General features: G+C 46.0%; 8 non-coding genes across 8 annotated transcripts; all 8 read left to right on the forward strand.

The window, feature by feature from the left end:
• The first annotated feature begins 1,995 nt into the window (after positions 1-1,995).
• Positions 1,996-2,186, forward strand: LOC130324288 (U2 spliceosomal RNA). The gene has a single exon (XR_008869318.1). It is a non-coding gene; the product is annotated as a U2 spliceosomal RNA (small nuclear RNA).
• Positions 2,187-4,269: 2,083 nt separating this feature from the next.
• On the forward strand, positions 4,270-4,460 carry LOC130324289 (U2 spliceosomal RNA). The gene has a single exon (XR_008869319.1). It is a non-coding gene; the product is annotated as a U2 spliceosomal RNA (small nuclear RNA).
• Positions 4,461-6,560: 2,100 nt separating this feature from the next.
• On the forward strand, positions 6,561-6,751 carry LOC130324290 (U2 spliceosomal RNA). Its single transcript, XR_008869320.1, has one exon. It is a non-coding gene; the product is annotated as a U2 spliceosomal RNA (small nuclear RNA).
• A 2,089-nt stretch (positions 6,752-8,840) lies between these two features.
• LOC130324291 (U2 spliceosomal RNA) lies at positions 8,841-9,031 on the forward strand. The gene has a single exon (XR_008869321.1). It is a non-coding gene; the product is annotated as a U2 spliceosomal RNA (small nuclear RNA).
• A 2,089-nt stretch (positions 9,032-11,120) lies between these two features.
• On the forward strand, positions 11,121-11,311 carry LOC130324292 (U2 spliceosomal RNA). The gene has a single exon (XR_008869322.1). It is a non-coding gene; the product is annotated as a U2 spliceosomal RNA (small nuclear RNA).
• A 2,089-nt stretch (positions 11,312-13,400) lies between these two features.
• On the forward strand, positions 13,401-13,592 carry LOC130324295 (U2 spliceosomal RNA). Its single transcript, XR_008869325.1, has one exon. It is a non-coding gene; the product is annotated as a U2 spliceosomal RNA (small nuclear RNA).
• Positions 13,593-15,700: 2,108 nt separating this feature from the next.
• On the forward strand, positions 15,701-15,891 carry LOC130324293 (U2 spliceosomal RNA). The gene has a single exon (XR_008869323.1). It is a non-coding gene; the product is annotated as a U2 spliceosomal RNA (small nuclear RNA).
• Positions 15,892-17,981: 2,090 nt separating this feature from the next.
• On the forward strand, positions 17,982-18,172 carry LOC130324294 (U2 spliceosomal RNA). The gene has a single exon (XR_008869324.1). It is a non-coding gene; the product is annotated as a U2 spliceosomal RNA (small nuclear RNA).
• The last annotated feature ends 892 nt before the right edge of the window (positions 18,173-19,064 follow it).

The following is a 19,064-nucleotide window of genomic DNA, read 5'->3' on the forward strand; positions in this document are numbered from 1 at the left end:
AGCCAAAAAACAAAAGGTGGTGCTGCTGCTGCTTCTGCTGCTTCTGCTTCTGCTTGTGTCTGGCCCCTGTTGGAGCGTCCAGGCACAGGACTTCTGCTGCTGCTGACTAAATGGCCTCCTTAATTGGATCATTTGAGTAGCCAGCACACCTGTGCAGGTAGGGCATGACATGATAGGCAGCTGCCTTGATAGCGGGTGGGTGCTGAATGTTCCTAATTGACAAAATAAGATTAATGCTTATGAAGAAATATAAAATCTCATCCCTTCCCCAATATCGCGCCACACCCCTACCCCTTAATTCCCTGGTTGAACGTGATGGACATATGTCTTTTTTCGACCGTACTAACTATGTAACTATGTAACATAACATGGGGGGGGGGGGGTCTCCTGGCTGTTCACACAGGTGTGTCATTGCTGTACATTGACCATGCATTGCTTCTGTGGTATTGCAAAGGCAAAGACAAATGCTTCCAGCCATCCATTGCACTAATGGATTGGTCATCAGCTGGCTGTCTATGTCCCGCATCAATATAGACCAAAGTACAGAGGGTTAGGCTATGCTATTGTGCACCTACCTGATGCATCAGAAGGTGCGAGGCCCTTGCTAAATTCTGTGCACAGACTTTGAGATCTATACTTTAGACTGTATCTAAACCTGCTCCAACATGGACTGACATTCTGGCCTACTTTCAGCCGATGCGACTTGTCTGTCGCTGAACAGTCGCTTTTTATGTATTCAGCACCTATGTATAATGTTGTAAAAATGCTCTAGAAGCTAAAGTCGCAGAAATGTCACACATATTTGGCCTGCAACTTTCTGTGCGACAAATTCAGACAGGAAAAATCAGTATAAATCCTTAGAAAATTATCCCCCAGTGTCTCCATCTGCTGGCGGTATTGAATAAGCATTGCTGCACTGATGGGGTATGCATTAGACGAAAAAAAAGAAGAAAAAGAAGAATAATACGCCCAGAAAAGAGGCGAAAAGGAGAAAAACGTAAAAAAACGTGAAAAAAAAGTAAGAGGAAGAGAAGGGAAAAAAAGGTGGAAATGGGTTTAAAAGTGATTTCGGCGGAGAAATATATATATATATATATATATATATATATATATATATATATACGCGCACACACACACATATATATAAACGTATTCTCCGTTGAGATATTGCAGCCGCTGCTGTGTCCAGGCCCAGGAGCCTTAGCACTGTGCTGTGATGTCACTCAATACCACTGACATCACTAGGTGTAAACAACATCTCTCCTTTGCTGTGTATGTGACTATGGAGCTGTTTGGTGATGTCGTCTATTATGGCCTTCATAGAAGCAACAGGAGATTGTTGCATCCATCTAGAACCCTCAGAACTACAGTGCTATGATGTCACTCACTTCCACAGGCCTTGCAGAGTGTAAACAACAACAACCCAGCTTTGTTGTGTATGTAACCATAGGGATTTGTGATGTCACCTAGAACCTTCACAGCAGCGACAGCTTTATGAGGAGCATCAGCACTGCTCTGCCTGAGCAGAACCATCACCGCCATAGGTTGTCAAATAACCCGGATTTAACCCACACAGGTAAGTCCAATGGGGTGCAGGCATGTCCTCTATGCTTACAGCTTCCCGTGGGTGTTGGTTTGATACCGTTTGGGGACAGCCAAGGAGGCATCTGCAGGCAACAAAGGTAGGTGTGTGCTTGTGTGTGTGTTTCCTATGCAGATCCTAAGCCCAGTGTCACATGCAAGTAGGAGGAGTAAGAAGGGTTCCTGGCAAATCCGGGTTATGGATTGCATTTAAAAAGGCCCCGTGGGAGTGCAATGGGCCCCTGTCTTGCTGCTTAGCAATAATGGTATGGGTTTAGGTTCTGCTGTGTGTACTGGTGGTTGACTGCCCCCCAGCCCAGAGTGTGCATGGAAAATTGTCTGGCAGCCTCCCTGACAGCAAGCAGTGATAGTGCCCATGAAGGGGACCTTGTTGGGCCCGCCCCTTTCACGGTTATCGCTTCTCGGCCTTTTGGCTAAGATCAAGTGTAGTATCTGTTCTTATCAGTTTAATATCTGATACGTCCCCTATCTGGGGACCATATATTAAATGGATTTTTGAGAACGGGGGCCGATTTCGAAGCTTGCTTCCGTCGCCCTATGCATTGACCCGATATGGCAGTATCTTCGGGTACAGTGCACCACCCCCTTACAGGGTTAAAAAGAAAGATTCCTACTTTCATTGCTACCTGCTTGCTGGCTAGCCAGCTAGCCAGCCCTGTGGGCCTTGCTGCTGCTGCAGCCAAAAAACAAAAGGTGGTGCTGCTGCTGCTTCTGCTGCTTCTGCTTCTGCTTGTGTCTGGCCCCTGTTGGAGCGTCCAGGCACAGGACTTCTGCTGCTGCTGACTAAATGGCCTCCTTAATTGGATCATTTGAGTAGCCAGCACACCTGTGCAGGTAGGGCATGACATGATAGGCAGCTGCCTTGATAGCGGGTGGGTGCTGAATGTTCCTAATTGACAAAATAAGATTAATGCTTATGAAGAAATATAAAATCTCATCCCTTCCCCAATATCGCGCCACACCCCTACCCCTTAATTCCCTGGTTGAACGTGATGGACATATGTCTTTTTTCGACCGTACTAACTATGTAACTATGTAACATAACATGGGGGGGGGGGGTCTCCTGGCTGTTCACACAGGTGTGTCATTGCTGTACATTGACCATGCATTGCTTCTGTGGTATTGCAAAGGCAAAGACAAATGCTTCCAGCCATCCATTGCACTAATGGATTGGTCATCAGCTGGCTGTCTATGTCCCGCATCAATATAGACCAAAGTACAGAGGGTTAGGCTATGCTATTGTGCACCTACCTGATGCATCAGAAGGTGCGAGGCCCTTGCTAAATTCTGTGCACAGACTTTGAGATCTATACTTTAGACTGTATCTAAACCTGCTCCAACATGGACTGACATTCTGGCCTACTTTCAGCCGATGCGACTTGTCTGTCGCTGAACAGTCGCTTTTTATGTATTCAGCACCTATGTATAATGTTGTAAAAATGCTCTAGAAGCTAAAGTCGCAGAAATGTCACACATATTTGGCCTGCAACTTTCTGTGCGACAAATTCAGAATGGAAAAATCAGTATAAATCCTTAGAAAATTATCCCCCAGTGTCTCCATCTGCTGGCGGTATTGAATAAGCATTGCTGCACTGATGGGGTATGCATTAGACGAAAAAAAAGAAGAAAAAGAAGAATAATACGCCCAGAAAAGAGGCGAAAAGGAGAAAAACGTAAAAAAACGTGAAAAAAAAGTAAGAGGAAGAGAAGGGAAAAAAAGGTGGAAATGGGTTTAAAAGTGATTTCGGCGGAGAAATATATATATATATATATATATATATATATATATATATACGCGCACACACACACATATATATAAACGTATTCTCCGTTGAGATATTGCAGCCGCTGCTGTGTCCAGGCCCAGGAGCCTTAGCACTGTGCTGTGATGTCACTCAATACCACTGACATCACTAGGTGTAAACAACATCTCTCCTTTGCTGTGTATGTGACTATGGAGCTGTTTGGTGATGTCGTCTATTATGGCCTTCATAGAAGCAACAGGAGATTGTTGCATCCATCTAGAACCCTCAGAACTACAGTGCTATGATGTCACTCACTTCCACAGGCCTTGCAGAGTGTAAACAACAACAACCCAGCTTTGTTGTGTATGTAACCATAGGGATTTGTGATGTCACCTAGAACCTTCACAGCAGCGACAGCTTTATGAGGAGCATCAGCACTGCTCTGCCTGAGCAGAACCATCACCGCCATAGGTTGTCAAATAACCCGGATTTAACCCACACAGGTAAGTCCAATGGGGTGCAGGCATGTCCTCTATGCTTACAGCTTCCCGTGGGTGTTGGTTTGATACCGTTTGGGGACAGCCAAGGAGGCATCTGCAGGCAACAAAGGTAGGTGTGTGCTTGTGTGTGTGTTTCCTATGCAGATCCTAAGCCCAGTGTCACATGCAAGTAGGAGGAGTAAGAAGGGTTCCTGGCAAATCCGGGTTATGGATTGCATTTAAAAAGGCCCCGTGGGAGTGCAATGGGCCCCTGTCTTGCTGCTTAGCAATAATGGTATGGGTTTAGGTTCTGCTGTGTGTACTGGTGGTTGACTGCCCCCCAGCCCAGAGTGTGCATGGAAAATTGTCTGGCAGCCTCCCTGACAGCAAGCAGTGATAGTGCCCATGAAGGGGACCTTGTTGGGCCCGCCCCTTTCACGGTTATCGCTTCTCGGCCTTTTGGCTAAGATCAAGTGTAGTATCTGTTCTTATCAGTTTAATATCTGATACGTCCCCTATCTGGGGACCATATATTAAATGGATTTTTGAGAACGGGGGCCGATTTCGAAGCTTGCTTCCGTCGCCCTATGCATTGACCCGATATGGCAGTATCTTCGGGTACAGTGCACCACCCCCTTACAGGGTTAAAAAGAAAGATTCCTACTTTCATTGCTACCTGCTTGCTGGCTAGCCAGCTAGCCAGCCCTGTGGGCCTTGCTGCTGCTGCAGCCAAAAAACAAAAGGTGGTGCTGCTGCTGCTTCTGCTGCTGCTGCTTCTGCTGCTTCTGCTTCTGCTTGTGTCTGGCCCCTGTTGGAGCGTCCAGGCACAGGACTTCTGCTGCTGCTGACTAAATGGCCTCCTTAATTGGATCATTTGAGTAGCCAGCACACCTGTGCAGGTAGGGCATGACATGATAGGCAGCTGCCTTGATAGCGGGTGGGTGCTGAATGTTCCTAATTGACAAAATAAGATTAATGCTTATGAAGAAATATAAAATCTCATCCCTTCCCCAATATCGCGCCACACCCCTACCCCTTAATTCCCTGGTTGAACGTGATGGACATATGTCTTTTTTCGACCGTACTAACTATGTAACTATGTAACATAACATGGGGGGGGGGGGTCTCCTGGCTGTTCACACAGGTGTGTCATTGCTGTACATTGACCATGCATTGCTTCTGTGGTATTGCAAAGGCAAAGACAAATGCTTCCAGCCATCCATTGCACTAATGGATTGGTCATCAGCTGGCTGTCTATGTCCCGCATCAATATAGACCAAAGTACAGAGGGTTAGGCTATGCTATTGTGCACCTACCTGATGCATCAGAAGGTGCGAGGCCCTTGCTAAATTCTGTGCACAGACTTTGAGATCTATACTTTAGACTGTATCTAAACCTGCTCCAACATGGACTGACATTCTGGCCTACTTTCAGCCGATGCGACTTGTCTGTCGCTGAACAGTCGCTTTTTATGTATTCAGCACCTATGTATAATGTTGTAAAAATGCTCTAGAAGCTAAAGTCGCAGAAATGTCACACATATTTGGCCTGCAACTTTCTGTGCGACAAATTCAGACAGGAAAAATCAGTATAAATCCTTAGAAAATTATCCCCCAGTGTCTCCATCTGCTGGCGGTATTGAATAAGCATTGCTGCACTGATGGGGTATGCATTAGACGAAAAAAAAGAAGAAAAAGAAGAATAATACGCCCAGAAAAGAGGCGAAAAGGAGAAAAACGTAAAAAAACGTGAAAAAAAAGTAAGAGGAAGAGAAGGGAAAAAAAGGTGGAAATGGGTTTAAAAGTGATTTCGGCGGAGAAATATATATATATATATATATATATATATATATATATATATACGCGCACACACACACATATATATAAACGTATTCTCCGTTGAGATATTGCAGCCGCTGCTGTGTCCAGGCCCAGGAGCCTTAGCACTGTGCTGTGATGTCACTCAATACCACTGACATCACTAGGTGTAAACAACATCTCTCCTTTGCTGTGTATGTGACTATGGAGCTGTTTGGTGATGTCGTCTATTATGGCCTTCATAGAAGCAACAGGAGATTGTTGCATCCATCTAGAACCCTCAGAACTACAGTGCTATGATGTCACTCACTTCCACAGGCCTTGCAGAGTGTAAACAACAACAACCCAGCTTTGTTGTGTATGTAACCATAGGGATTTGTGATGTCACCTAGAACCTTCACAGCAGCGACAGCTTTATGAGGAGCATCAGCACTGCTCTGCCTGAGCAGAACCATCACCGCCATAGGTTGTCAAATAACCCGGATTTAACCCACACAGGTAAGTCCAATGGGGTGCAGGCATGTCCTCTATGCTTACAGCTTCCCGTGGGTGTTGGTTTGATACCGTTTGGGGACAGCCAAGGAGGCATCTGCAGGCAACAAAGGTAGGTGTGTGCTTGTGTGTGTGTTTCCTATGCAGATCCTAAGCCCAGTGTCACATGCAAGTAGGAGGAGTAAGAAGGGTTCCTGGCAAATCCGGGTTATGGATTGCATTTAAAAAGGCCCCGTGGGAGTGCAATGGGCCCCTGTCTTGCTGCTTAGCAATAATGGTATGGGTTTAGGTTCTGCTGTGTGTACTGGTGGTTGACTGCCCCCCAGCCCAGAGTGTGCATGGAAAATTGTCTGGCAGCCTCCCTGACAGCAAGCAGTGATAGTGCCCATGAAGGGGACCTTGTTGGGCCCGCCCCTTTCACGGTTATCGCTTCTCGGCCTTTTGGCTAAGATCAAGTGTAGTATCTGTTCTTATCAGTTTAATATCTGATACGTCCCCTATCTGGGGACCATATATTAAATGGATTTTTGAGAACGGGGGCCGATTTCGAAGCTTGCTTCCGTCGCCCTATGCATTGACCCGATATGGCAGTATCTTCGGGTACAGTGCACCACCCCCTTACAGGGTTAAAAAGAAAGATTCCTACTTTCATTGCTACCTGCTTGCTGGCTAGCCAGCTAGCCAGCCCTGTGGGCCTTGCTGCTGCTGCAGCCAAAAAACAAAAGGTGGTGCTGCTGCTGCTTCTGCTGCTTCTGCTTCTGCTTGTGTCTGGCCCCTGTTGGAGCGTCCAGGCACAGGACTTCTGCTGCTGCTGACTAAATGGCCTCCTTAATTGGATCATTTGAGTAGCCAGCACACCTGTGCAGGTAGGGCATGACATGATAGGCAGCTGCCTTGATAGCGGGTGGGTGCTGAATGTTCCTAATTGACAAAATAAGATTAATGCTTATGAAGAAATATAAAATCTCATCCCTTCCCCAATATCGCGCCACACCCCTACCCCTTAATTCCCTGGTTGAACGTGATGGACATATGTCTTTTTTCGACCGTACTAACTATGTAACTATGTAACATAACATGGGGGGGGGGGGGTCTCCTGGCTGTTCACACAGGTGTGTCATTGCTGTACATTGACCATGCATTGCTTCTGTGGTATTGCAAAGGCAAAGACAAATGCTTCCAGCCATCCATTGCACTAATGGATTGGTCATCAGCTGGCTGTCTATGTCCCGCATCAATATAGACCAAAGTACAGAGGGTTAGGCTATGCTATTGTGCACCTACCTGATGCATCAGAAGGTGCGAGGCCCTTGCTAAATTCTGTGCACAGACTTTGAGATCTATACTTTAGACTGTATCTAAACCTGCTCCAACATGGACTGACATTCTGGCCTACTTTCAGCCGATGCGACTTGTCTGTCGCTGAACAGTCGCTTTTTATGTATTCAGCACCTATGTATAATGTTGTAAAAATGCTCTAGAAGCTAAAGTCGCAGAAATGTCACACATATTTGGCCTGCAACTTTCTGTGCGACAAATTCAGACAGGAAAAATCAGTATAAATCCTTAGAAAATTATCCCCCAGTGTCTCCATCTGCTGGCGGTATTGAATAAGCATTGCTGCACTGATGGGGTATGCATTAGACGAAAAAAAAGAAGAAAAAGAAGAATAATACGCCCAGAAAAGAGGCGAAAAGGAGAAAAACGTAAAAAAAACGTGAAAAAAAAGTAAGAGGAAGAGAAGGGAAAAAAAGGTGGAAATGGGTTTAAAAGTGATTTCGGCGGAGAAATATATATATATATATATATATATATATATATATATATATATACGCGCACACACACACATATATATAAACGTATTCTCCGTTGAGATATTGCAGCCGCTGCTGTGTCCAGGCCCAGGAGCCTTAGCACTGTGCTGTGATGTCACTCAATACCACTGACATCACTAGGTGTAAACAACATCTCTCCTTTGCTGTGTATGTGACTATGGAGCTGTTTGGTGATGTCGTCTATTATGGCCTTCATAGAAGCAACAGGAGATTGTTGCATCCATCTAGAACCCTCAGAACTACAGTGCTATGATGTCACTCACTTCCACAGGCCTTGCAGAGTGTAAACAACAACAACCCAGCTTTGTTGTGTATGTAACCATAGGGATTTGTGATGTCACCTAGAACCTTCACAGCAGCGACAGCTTTATGAGGAGCATCAGCACTGCTCTGCCTGAGCAGAACCATCACCGCCATAGGTTGTCAAATAACCCGGATTTAACCCACACAGGTAAGTCCAATGGGGTGCAGGCATGTCCTCTATGCTTACAGCTTCCCGTGGGTGTTGGTTTGATACCGTTTGGGGACAGCCAAGGAGGCATCTGCAGGCAACAAAGGTAGGTGTGTGCTTGTGTGTGTGTTTCCTATGCAGATCCTAAGCCCAGTGTCACATGCAAGTAGGAGGAGTAAGAAGGGTTCCTGGCAAATCCGGGTTATGGATTGCATTTAAAAAGGCCCCGTGGGAGTGCAATGGGCCCCTGTCTTGCTGCTTAGCAATAATGGTATGGGTTTAGGTTCTGCTGTGTGTACTGGTGGTTGACTGCCCCCCAGCCCAGAGTGTGCATGGAAAATTGTCTGGCAGCCTCCCTGACAGCAAGCAGTGATAGTGCCCATGAAGGGGACCTTGTTGGGCCCGCCCCTTTCACGGTTATCGCTTCTCGGCCTTTTGGCTAAGATCAAGTGTAGTATCTGTTCTTATCAGTTTAATATCTGATACGTCCCCTATCTGGGGACCATATATTAAATGGATTTTTGAGAACGGGGGCCGATTTCGAAGCTTGCTTCCGTCGCCCTATGCATTGACCCGATATGGCAGTATCTTCGGGTACAGTGCACCACCCCCTTACAGGGTTAAAAAGAAAGATTCCTACTTTCATTGCTACCTGCTTGCTGGCTAGCCAGCTAGCCAGCCCTGTGGGCCTTGCTGCTGCTGCAGCCAAAAAACAAAAGGTGGTGCTGCTGCTGCTTCTGCTGCTTCTGCTTCTGCTTGTGTCTGGCCCCTGTTGGAGCGTCCAGGCACAGGACTTCTGCTGCTGCTGACTAAATGGCCTCCTTAATTGGATCATTTGAGTAGCCAGCACACCTGTGCAGGTAGGGCATGACATGATAGGCAGCTGCCTTGATAGCGGGTGGGTGCTGAATGTTCCTAATTGACAAAATAAGATTAATGCTTATGAAGAAATATAAAATCTCATCCCTTCCCCAATATCGCGCCACACCCCTACCCCTTAATTCCCTGGTTGAACGTGATGGACATATGTCTTTTTTCGACCGTACTAACTATGTAACTATGTAACATAACATGGGGGGGGGGGGTCTCCTGGCTGTTCACACAGGTGTGTCATTGCTGTACATTGACCATGCATTGCTTCTGTGGTATTGCAAAGGCAAAGACAAATGCTTCCAGCCATCCATTGCACTAATGGATTGGTCATCAGCTGGCTGTCTATGTCCCGCATCAATATAGACCAAAGTACAGAGGGTTAGGCTATGCTATTGTGCACCTACCTGATGCATCAGAAGGTGCGAGGCCCTTGCTAAATTCTGTGCACAGACTTTGAGATCTATACTTTAGACTGTATCTAAACCTGCTCCAACATGGACTGACATTCTGGCCTACTTTCAGCCGATGCGACTTGTCTGTCGCTGAACAGTCGCTTTTTATGTATTCAGCACCTATGTATAATGTTGTAAAAATGCTCTAGAAGCTAAAGTCGCAGAAATGTCACACATATTTGGCCTGCAACTTTCTGTGCGACAAATTCAGACAGGAAAAATCAGTATAAATCCTTAGAAAATTATCCCCCAGTGTCTCCATCTGCTGGCGGTATTGAATAAGCATTGCTGCACTGATGGGGTATGCATTAGACGAAAAAAAAGAAGAAAAAGAAGAATAATACGCCCAGAAAAGAGGCGAAAAGGAGAAAAACGTAAAAAAACGTGAAAAAAAAGTAAGAGGAAGAGAAGGGAAAAAAAGGTGGAAATGGGTTTAAAAGTGATTTCGGCGGAGAAATATATATATATATATATATATATATATATATATATATATATATACGCGCACACACACACATATATATAAACGTATTCTCCGTTGAGATATTGCAGCCGCTGCTGTGTCCAGGCCCAGGAGCCTTAGCACTGTGCTGTGATGTCACTCAATACCACTGACATCACTAGGTGTAAACAACATCTCTCCTTTGCTGTGTATGTGACTATGGAGCTGTTTGGTGATGTCGTCTATTATGGCCTTCATAGAAGCAACAGGAGATTGTTGCATCCATCTAGAACCCTCAGAACTACAGTGCTATGATGTCACTCACTTCCACAGGCCTTGCAGAGTGTAAACAACAACAACCCAGCTTTGTTGTGTATGTAACCATAGGGATTTGTGATGTCACCTAGAACCTTCACAGCAGCGACAGCTTTATGAGGAGCATCAGCACTGCTCTGCCTGAGCAGAACCATCACCGCCATAGGTTGTCAAATAACCCGGATTTAACCCACACAGGTAAGTCCAATGGGGTGCAGGCATGTCCTCTATGCTTACAGCTTCCCGTGGGTGTTGGTTTGATACCGTTTGGGGACAGCCAAGGAGGCATCTGCAGGCAACAAAGGTAGGTGTGTGCTTGTGTGTGTGTTTCCTATGCAGATCCTAAGCCCAGTGTCACATGCAAGTAGGAGGAGTAAGAAGGGTTCCTGGCAAATCCGGGTTATGGATTGCATTTAAAAAGGCCCCGTGGGAGTGCAATGGGCCCCTGTCTTGCTGCTTAGCAATAATGGTATGGGTTTAGGTTCTGCTGTGTGTACTGGTGGTTGACTGCCCCCCAGCCCAGAGTGTGCATGGAAAATTGTCTGGCAGCCTCCCTGACAGCAAGCAGTGATAGTGCCCATGAAGGGGACCTTGTTGGGCCCGCCCCTTTCACGGTTATCGCTTCTCGGCCTTTTGGCTAAGATCAAGTGTAGTATCTGTTCTTATCAGTTTAATATCTGATACGTCCCCTATCTGGGGACCATATATTAAATGGATTTTTGAGAACGGGGGCCGATTTCGAAGCTTGCTTCCGTCGCCCTATGCATTGACCCGATATGGCAGTATCTTCGGGTACAGTGCACCACCCCCTTACAGGGTTAAAAAGAAAGATTCCTACTTTCATTGCTACCTGCTTGCTGGCTAGCCAGCTAGCCAGCCCTGTGGGCCTTGCTGCTGCTGCAGCCAAAAAACAAAAGGTGGTGCTGCTGCTGCTTCTGCTGCTTCTGCTTCTGCTTGTGTCTGGCCCCTGTTGGAGCGTCCAGGCACAGGACTTCTGCTGCTGCTGACTAAATGGCCTCCTTAATTGGATCATTTGAGTAGCCAGCACACCTGTGCAGGTAGGGCATGACATGATAGGCAGCTGCCTTGATAGCGGGTGGGTGCTGAATGTTCCTAATTGACAAAATAAGATTAATGCTTATGAAGAAATATAAAATCTCATCCCTTCCCCAATATCGCGCCACACCCCTACCCCTTAATTCCCTGGTTGAACGTGATGGACATATGTCTTTTTTCGACCGTACTAACTATGTAACTATGTAACATAACATGGGGGGGGGGGGGTCTCCTGGCTGTTCACACAGGTGTGTCATTGCTGTACATTGACCATGCATTGCTTCTGTGGTATTGCAAAGGCAAAGACAAATGCTTCCAGCCATCCATTGCACTAATGGATTGGTCATCAGCTGGCTGTCTATGTCCCGCATCAATATAGACCAAAGTACAGAGGGTTAGGCTATGCTATTGTGCACCTACCTGATGCATCAGAAGGTGCGAGGCCCTTGCTAAATTCTGTGCACAGACTTTGAGATCTATACTTTAGACTGTATCTAAACCTGCTCCAACATGGACTGACATTCTGGCCTACTTTCAGCCGATGCGACTTGTCTGTCGCTGAACAGTCGCTTTTTATGTATTCAGCACCTATGTATAATGTTGTAAAAATGCTCTAGAAGCTAAAGTCGCAGAAATGTCACACATATTTGGCCTGCAACTTTCTGTGCGACAAATTCAGACAGGAAAAATCAGTATAAATCCTTAGAAAATTATCCCCCAGTGTCTCCATCTGCTGGCGGTATTGAATAAGCATTGCTGCACTGATGGGGTATGCATTAGACGAAAAAAAAGAAGAAAAAGAAGAATAATACGCCCAGAAAAGAGGCGAAAAGGAGAAAAACGTAAAAAAACGTGAAAAAAAAGTAAGAGGAAGAGAAGGGAAAAAAAGGTGGAAATGGGTTTAAAAGTGATTTCGGCGGAGAAATATATATATATATATATATATATATATATATATATATATATACGCGCACACACACACATATATATAAACGTATTCTCCGTTGAGATATTGCAGCCGCTGCTGTGTCCAGGCCCAGGAGCCTTAGCACTGTGCTGTGATGTCACTCAATACCACTGACATCACTAGGTGTAAACAACATCTCTCCTTTGCTGTGTATGTGACTATGGAGCTGTTTGGTGATGTCGTCTATTATGGCCTTCATAGAAGCAACAGGAGATTGTTGCATCCATCTAGAACCCTCAGAACTACAGTGCTATGATGTCACTCACTTCCACAGGCCTTGCAGAGTGTAAACAACAACAACCCAGCTTTGTTGTGTATGTAACCATAGGGATTTGTGATGTCACCTAGAACCTTCACAGCAGCGACAGCTTTATGAGGAGCATCAGCACTGCTCTGCCTGAGCAGAACCATCACCGCCATAGGTTGTCAAATAACCCGGATTTAACCCACACAGGTAAGTCCAATGGGGTGCAGGCATGTCCTCTATGCTTACAGCTTCCCGTGGGTGTTGGTTTGATACCGTTTGGGGACAGCCAAGGAGGCATCTGCAGGCAACAAAGGTAGGTGTGTGCTTGTGTGTGTGTTTCCTATGCAGATCCTAAGCCCAGTGTCACATGCAAGTAGGAGGAGTAAGAAGGGGTTCCTGGCAAATCCGGGTTATGGATTGCATTTAAAAAGGCCCCGTGGGAGTGCAATGGGCCCCTGTCTTGCTGCTTAGCAATAATGGTATGGGTTTAGGTTCTGCTGTGTGTACTGGTGGTTGACTGCCCCCCAGCCCAGAGTGTGCATGGAAAATTGTCTGGCAGCCTCCCTGACAGCAAGCAGTGATAGTGCCCATGAAGGGGACCTTGTTGGGCCCGCCCCTTTCACGGTTATCGCTTCTCGGCCTTTTGGCTAAGATCAAGTGTAGTATCTGTTCTTATCAGTTTAATATCTGATACGTCCCCTATCTGGGGACCATATATTAAATGGATTTTTGAGAACGGGGGGCCGATTTCGAAGCTTGCTTCCGTCGCCCTATGCATTGACCCGATATGGCAGTATCTTCGGGTACAGTGCACCACCCCCTTACAGGGTTAAAAAGAAAGATTCCTACTTTCATTGCTACCTGCTTGCTGGCTAGCCAGCTAGCCAGCCCTGTGGGCCTTGCTGCTGCTGCAGCCAAAAAACAAAAGGTGGTGCTGCTGCTGCTTCTGCTGCTTCTGCTTCTGCTTGTGTCTGGCCCCTGTTGGAGCGTCCAGGCACAGGACTTCTGCTGCTGCTGACTAAATGGCCTCCTTAATTGGATCATTTGAGTAGCCAGCACACCTGTGCAGGTAGGGCATGACATGATAGGCAGCTGCCTTGATAGCGGGTGGGTGCTGAATGTTCCTAATTGACAAAATAAGATTAATGCTTATGAAGAAATATAAAATCTCATCCCTTCCCCAATATCGCGCCACACCCCTACCCCTTAATTCCCTGGTTGAACGTGATGGACATATGTCTTTTTTCGACCGTACTAACTATGTAACTATGTAACATAACATGGGGGGGGGGGGTCTCCTGGCTGTTCACACAGGTGTGTCATTGCTGTACATTGACCATGCATTGCTTCTGTGGTATTGCAAAGGCAAAGACAAATGCTTCCAGCCATCCATTGCACTAATGGATTGGTCATCAGCTGGCTGTCTATGTCCCGCATCAATATAGACCAAAGTACAGAGGGTTAGGCTATGCTATTGTGCACCTACCTGATGCATCAGAAGGTGCGAGGCCCTTGCTAAATTCTGTGCACAGACTTTGAGATCTATACTTTAGACTGTATCTAAACCTGCTCCAACATGGACTGACATTCTGGCCTACTTTCAGCCGATGCGACTTGTCTGTCGCTGAACAGTCGCTTTTTATGTATTCAGCACCTATGTATAATGTTGTAAAAATGCTCTAGAAGCTAAAGTCGCAGAAATGTCACACATATTTGGCCTGCAACTTTCTGTGCGACAAATTCAGACAGGAAAAATCAGTATAAATCCTTAGAAAATTATCCCCCAGTGTCTCCATCTGCTGGCGGTATTGAATAAGCATTGCTGCACTGATGGGGTATGCATTAGACGAAAAAAAAGAAGAAAAAGAAGAATAATACGCCCAGAAAAGAGGCGAAAAGGAGAAAAACGTAAAAAAACGTGAAAAAAAAGTAAGAGGAAGAGAAGGGAAAAAAAGGTGGAAATGGGTTTAAAAGTGATTTCGGCGGAGAAATATATATATATATATATATATATATATATATATATATATATATATATATATATATATATATACGCGCACACACACACATATATATAAACGTATTCTCCGTTGAGATATTGCAGCCGCTGCTGTGTCCAGGCCCAGGAGCCTTAGCACTGTGCTGTGATGTCACTCAATACCACTGACATCACTAGGTGTAAACAACATCTCTCCTTTGCTGTGTATGTGACTATGGAGCTGTTTGGTGATGTCGTCTATTATGGCCTTCATAGAAGCAACAGGAGATTGTTGCATCCATCTAGAACCCTCAGAACTACAGTGCTATGATGTCACTCACTTCCACAGGCCTTGCAGAGTGTAAACAACAACAACCCAGCTTTGTTGTGTATGTAACCATAGGGATTTGTGATGTCACCTAGAACCTTCACAGCAGCGACAGCTTTATGAGGAGCATCAGCACTGCTCTGCCTGAGCAGAACCATCACCGCCATAGGTTGTCAAATAACCCGGATTTAACCCACACAGGTAAGTCCAATGGGGTGCAGGCATGTCCTCTATGCTTACAGCTTCCCGTGGGTGTTGGTTTGATACCGTTTGGGGACAGCCAAGGAGGCATCTGCAGGCAACAAAGGTAGGTGTGTGCTTGTGTGTGTGTTTCCTATGCAGATCCTAAGCCCAGTGTCACATGCAAGTAGGAGGAGTAAGAAGGGTTCCTGGCAAATCCGGGTTATGGATTGCATTTAAAAAGGCCCCGTGGGAGTGCAATGGGCCCCTGTCTTGCTGCTTAGCAATAATGGTATGGGTTTAGGTTCTGCTGTGTGTACTGGTGGTTGACTGCCCCCCCAGCCCAGAGTGTGCATGGAAAATTGTCTGGCAGCCTCCCTGACAGCAAGCAGTGATAGTGCCCATGAAGGGGACCTTGTTGGGCCCGCCCCTTTCACGGTTATCGCTTCTCGGCCTTTTGGCTAAGATCAAGTGTAGTATCTGTTCTTATCAGTTTAATATCTGATACGTCCCCTATCTGGGGACCATATATTAAATGGATTTTTGAGAACGGGGGCCGATTTCGAAGCTTGCTTCCGTCGCCCTATGCATTGACCCGATATGGCAGTATCTTCGGGTACAGTGCACCACCCCCTTACAGGGTTAAAAAGAAAGATTCCTACTTTCATTGCTACCTGCTTGCTGGCTAGCCAGCTAGCCAGCCCTGTGGGCCTTGCTGCTGCTGCAGCCAAAAAACAAAAGGTGGTGCTGCTGCTGCTTCTGCTGCTTCTGCTTCTGCTTGTGTCTGGCCCCTGTTGGAGCGTCCAGGCACAGGACTTCTGCTGCTGCTGACTAAATGGCCTCCTTAATTGGATCATTTGAGTAGCCAGCACACCTGTGCAGGTAGGGCATGACATGATAGGCAGCTGCCTTGATAGCGGGTGGGTGCTGAATGTTCCTAATTGACAAAATAAGATTAATGCTTATGAAGAAATATAAAATCTCATCCCTTCCCCAATATCGCGCCACACCCCTACCCCTTAATTCCCTGGTTGAACGTGATGGACATATGTCTTTTTTCGACCGTACTAACTATGTAACTATGTAACATAACATGGGGGGGGGGGGGTCTCCTGGCTGTTCACACAGGTGTGTCATTGCTGTACATTGACCATGCATTGCTTCTGTGGTATTGCAAAGGCAAAGACAAATGCTTCCAGCCATCCATTGCACTAATGGATTGGTCATCAGCTGGCTGTCTATGTCCCGCATCAATATAGACCAAAGTACAGAGGGTTAGGCTATGCTATTGTGCACCTACCTGATGCATCAGAAGGTGCGAGGCCCTTGCTAAATTCTGTGCACAGACTTTGAGATCTATACTTTAGACTGTATCTAAACCTGCTCCAACATGGACTGACATTCTGGCCTACTTTCAGCCGATGCGACTTGTCTGTCGCTGAACAGTCGCTTTTTATGTATTCAGCACCTATGTATAATGTTGTAAAAATGCTCTAGAAGCTAAAGTCGCAGAAATGTCACACATATTTGGCCTGCAACTTTCTGTGCGACAAATTCAGACAGGAAAAATCAGTATAAATCCTTAGAAAATTATCCCCCAGTGTCTCCATCTGCTGGCGGTATTGAATAAGCATTGCTGCACTGATGGGGTATGCATTAGACGAAAAAAAAGAAGAAAAAGAAGAATAATACGCCCAGAAAAGAGGCGAAAAGGAGAAAAACGTAAAAAAACGTGAAAAAAAAGTAAGAGGAAGAGAAGGGAAAAAAAGGTGGAAATGGGTTTAAAAGTGATTTCGGCGGAGAAATATATATATATATATATATATATATATATATATATATATATATACGCGCACACACACACATATATATAAACGTATTCTCCGTTGAGATATTGCAGCCGCTGCTGTGTCCAGGCCCAGGAGCCTTAGCACTGTGCTGTGATGTCACTCAATACCACTGACATCACTAGGTGTAAACAACATCTCTCCTTTGCTGTGTATGTGACTATGGAGCTGTTTGGTGATGTCGTCTATTATGGCCTTCATAGAAGCAACAGGAGATTGTTGCATCCATCTAGAACCCTCAGAACTACAGTGCTATGATGTCACTCACTTCCACAGGCCTTGCAGAGTGTAAACAACAACAACCCAGCTTTGTTGTGTATGTAACCATAGGGATTTGTGATGTCACCTAGAACCTTCACAGCAGCGACAGCTTTATGAGGAGCATCAGCACTGCTCTGCCTGAGCAGAACCATCACCGCCATAGGTTGTCAAATAACCCGGATTTAACCCACACAGGTAAGTCCAATGGGGTGCAGGCATGTCCTCTATGCTTACAGCTTCCCGTGGGTGTTGGTTTGATACCGTTTGGGGACAGCCAAGGAGGCATCTGCAGGCAACAAAGGTAGGTGTGTGCTTGTGTGTGTGTTTCCTATGCAGATCCTAAGCCCAGTGTCACATGCAAGTAGGAGGAGTAAGAAGGGTTCCTGGCAAATCCGGGTTATGGATTGCATTTAAAAAGGCCCCGTGGGAGTGCAATGGGCCCCTGTCTTGCTGCTTAGCAATAATGGTATGGGTTTAGGTTCTGCTGTGTGTACTGGTGGTTGACTGCCCCCCAGCCCAGAGTGTGCATGGAAAATTGTCTGGCAGCCTCCCTGACAGCAAGCAGTGATAGTGCCCATGAAGGGGACCTTGTTGGGCCCGCCCCTTTCACGGTTATCGCTTCTCGGCCTTTTGGCTAAGATCAAGTGTAGTATCTGTTCTTATCAGTTTAATATCTGATACGTCCCCTATCTGGGGACCATATATTAAATGGATTTTTGAGAACGGGGGCCGATTTCGAAGCTTGCTTCCGTCGCCCTATGCATTGACCCGATATGGCAGTATCTTCGGGTACAGTGCACCACCCCCTTACAGGGTTAAAAAGAAAGATTCCTACTTTCATTGCTACCTGCTTGCTGGCTAGCCAGCTAGCCAGCCCTGTGGGCCTTGCTGCTGCTGCAGCCAAAAAACAAAAGGTGGTGCTGCTGCTGCTTCTGCTGCTTCTGCTTCTGCTTGTGTCTGGCCCCTGTTGGAGCGTCCAGGCACAGGACTTCTGCTGCTGCTGACTAAATGGCCTCCTTAATTGGATCATTTGAGTAGCCAGCACACCTGTGCAGGTAGGGCATGACATGATAGGCAGCTGCCTTGATAGCGGGTGGGTGCTGAATGTTCCTAATTGACAAAATAAGATTAATGCTTATGAAGAAATATAAAATCTCATCCCTTCCCCAATATCGCGCCACACCCCTACCCCTTAATTCCCTGGTTGAACGTGATGGACATATGTCTTTTTTCGACCGTACTAACTATGTAACTATGTAACATAACATGGGGGGGGGGGGTCTCCTGGCTGTTCACACAGGTGTGTCATTGCTGTACATTGACCATGCATTGCTTCTGTGGTATTGCAAAGGCAAAGACAAATGCTTCCAGCCATCCATTGCACTAATGGATTGGTCATCAGCTGGCTGTCTATGTCCCGCATCAATATAGACCAAAGTACAGAGGGTTAGGCTATGCTATTGTGCACCTACCTGATGCATCAGAAGGTGCGAGGCCCTTGCTAAATTCTGTGCACAGACTTTGAGATCTATACTTTAGACTGTATCTAAACCTGCTCCAACATGGACTGACATTCTGGCCTACTTTCAGCCGATGCGACTTGTCTGTCGCTGAACAGTCGCTTTTTATGTATTCAGCACCTATGTATAATGTTGTAAAAATGCTCTAGAAGCTAAAGTCGCAGAAATGTCACACAT

This window comes from Hyla sarda, unplaced genomic scaffold (assembly GCF_029499605.1).
Source record: "Hyla sarda isolate aHylSar1 unplaced genomic scaffold, aHylSar1.hap1 scaffold_2624, whole genome shotgun sequence".
Lineage (NCBI taxonomy): Eukaryota > Metazoa > Chordata > Amphibia > Anura > Hylidae > Hyla > Hyla sarda.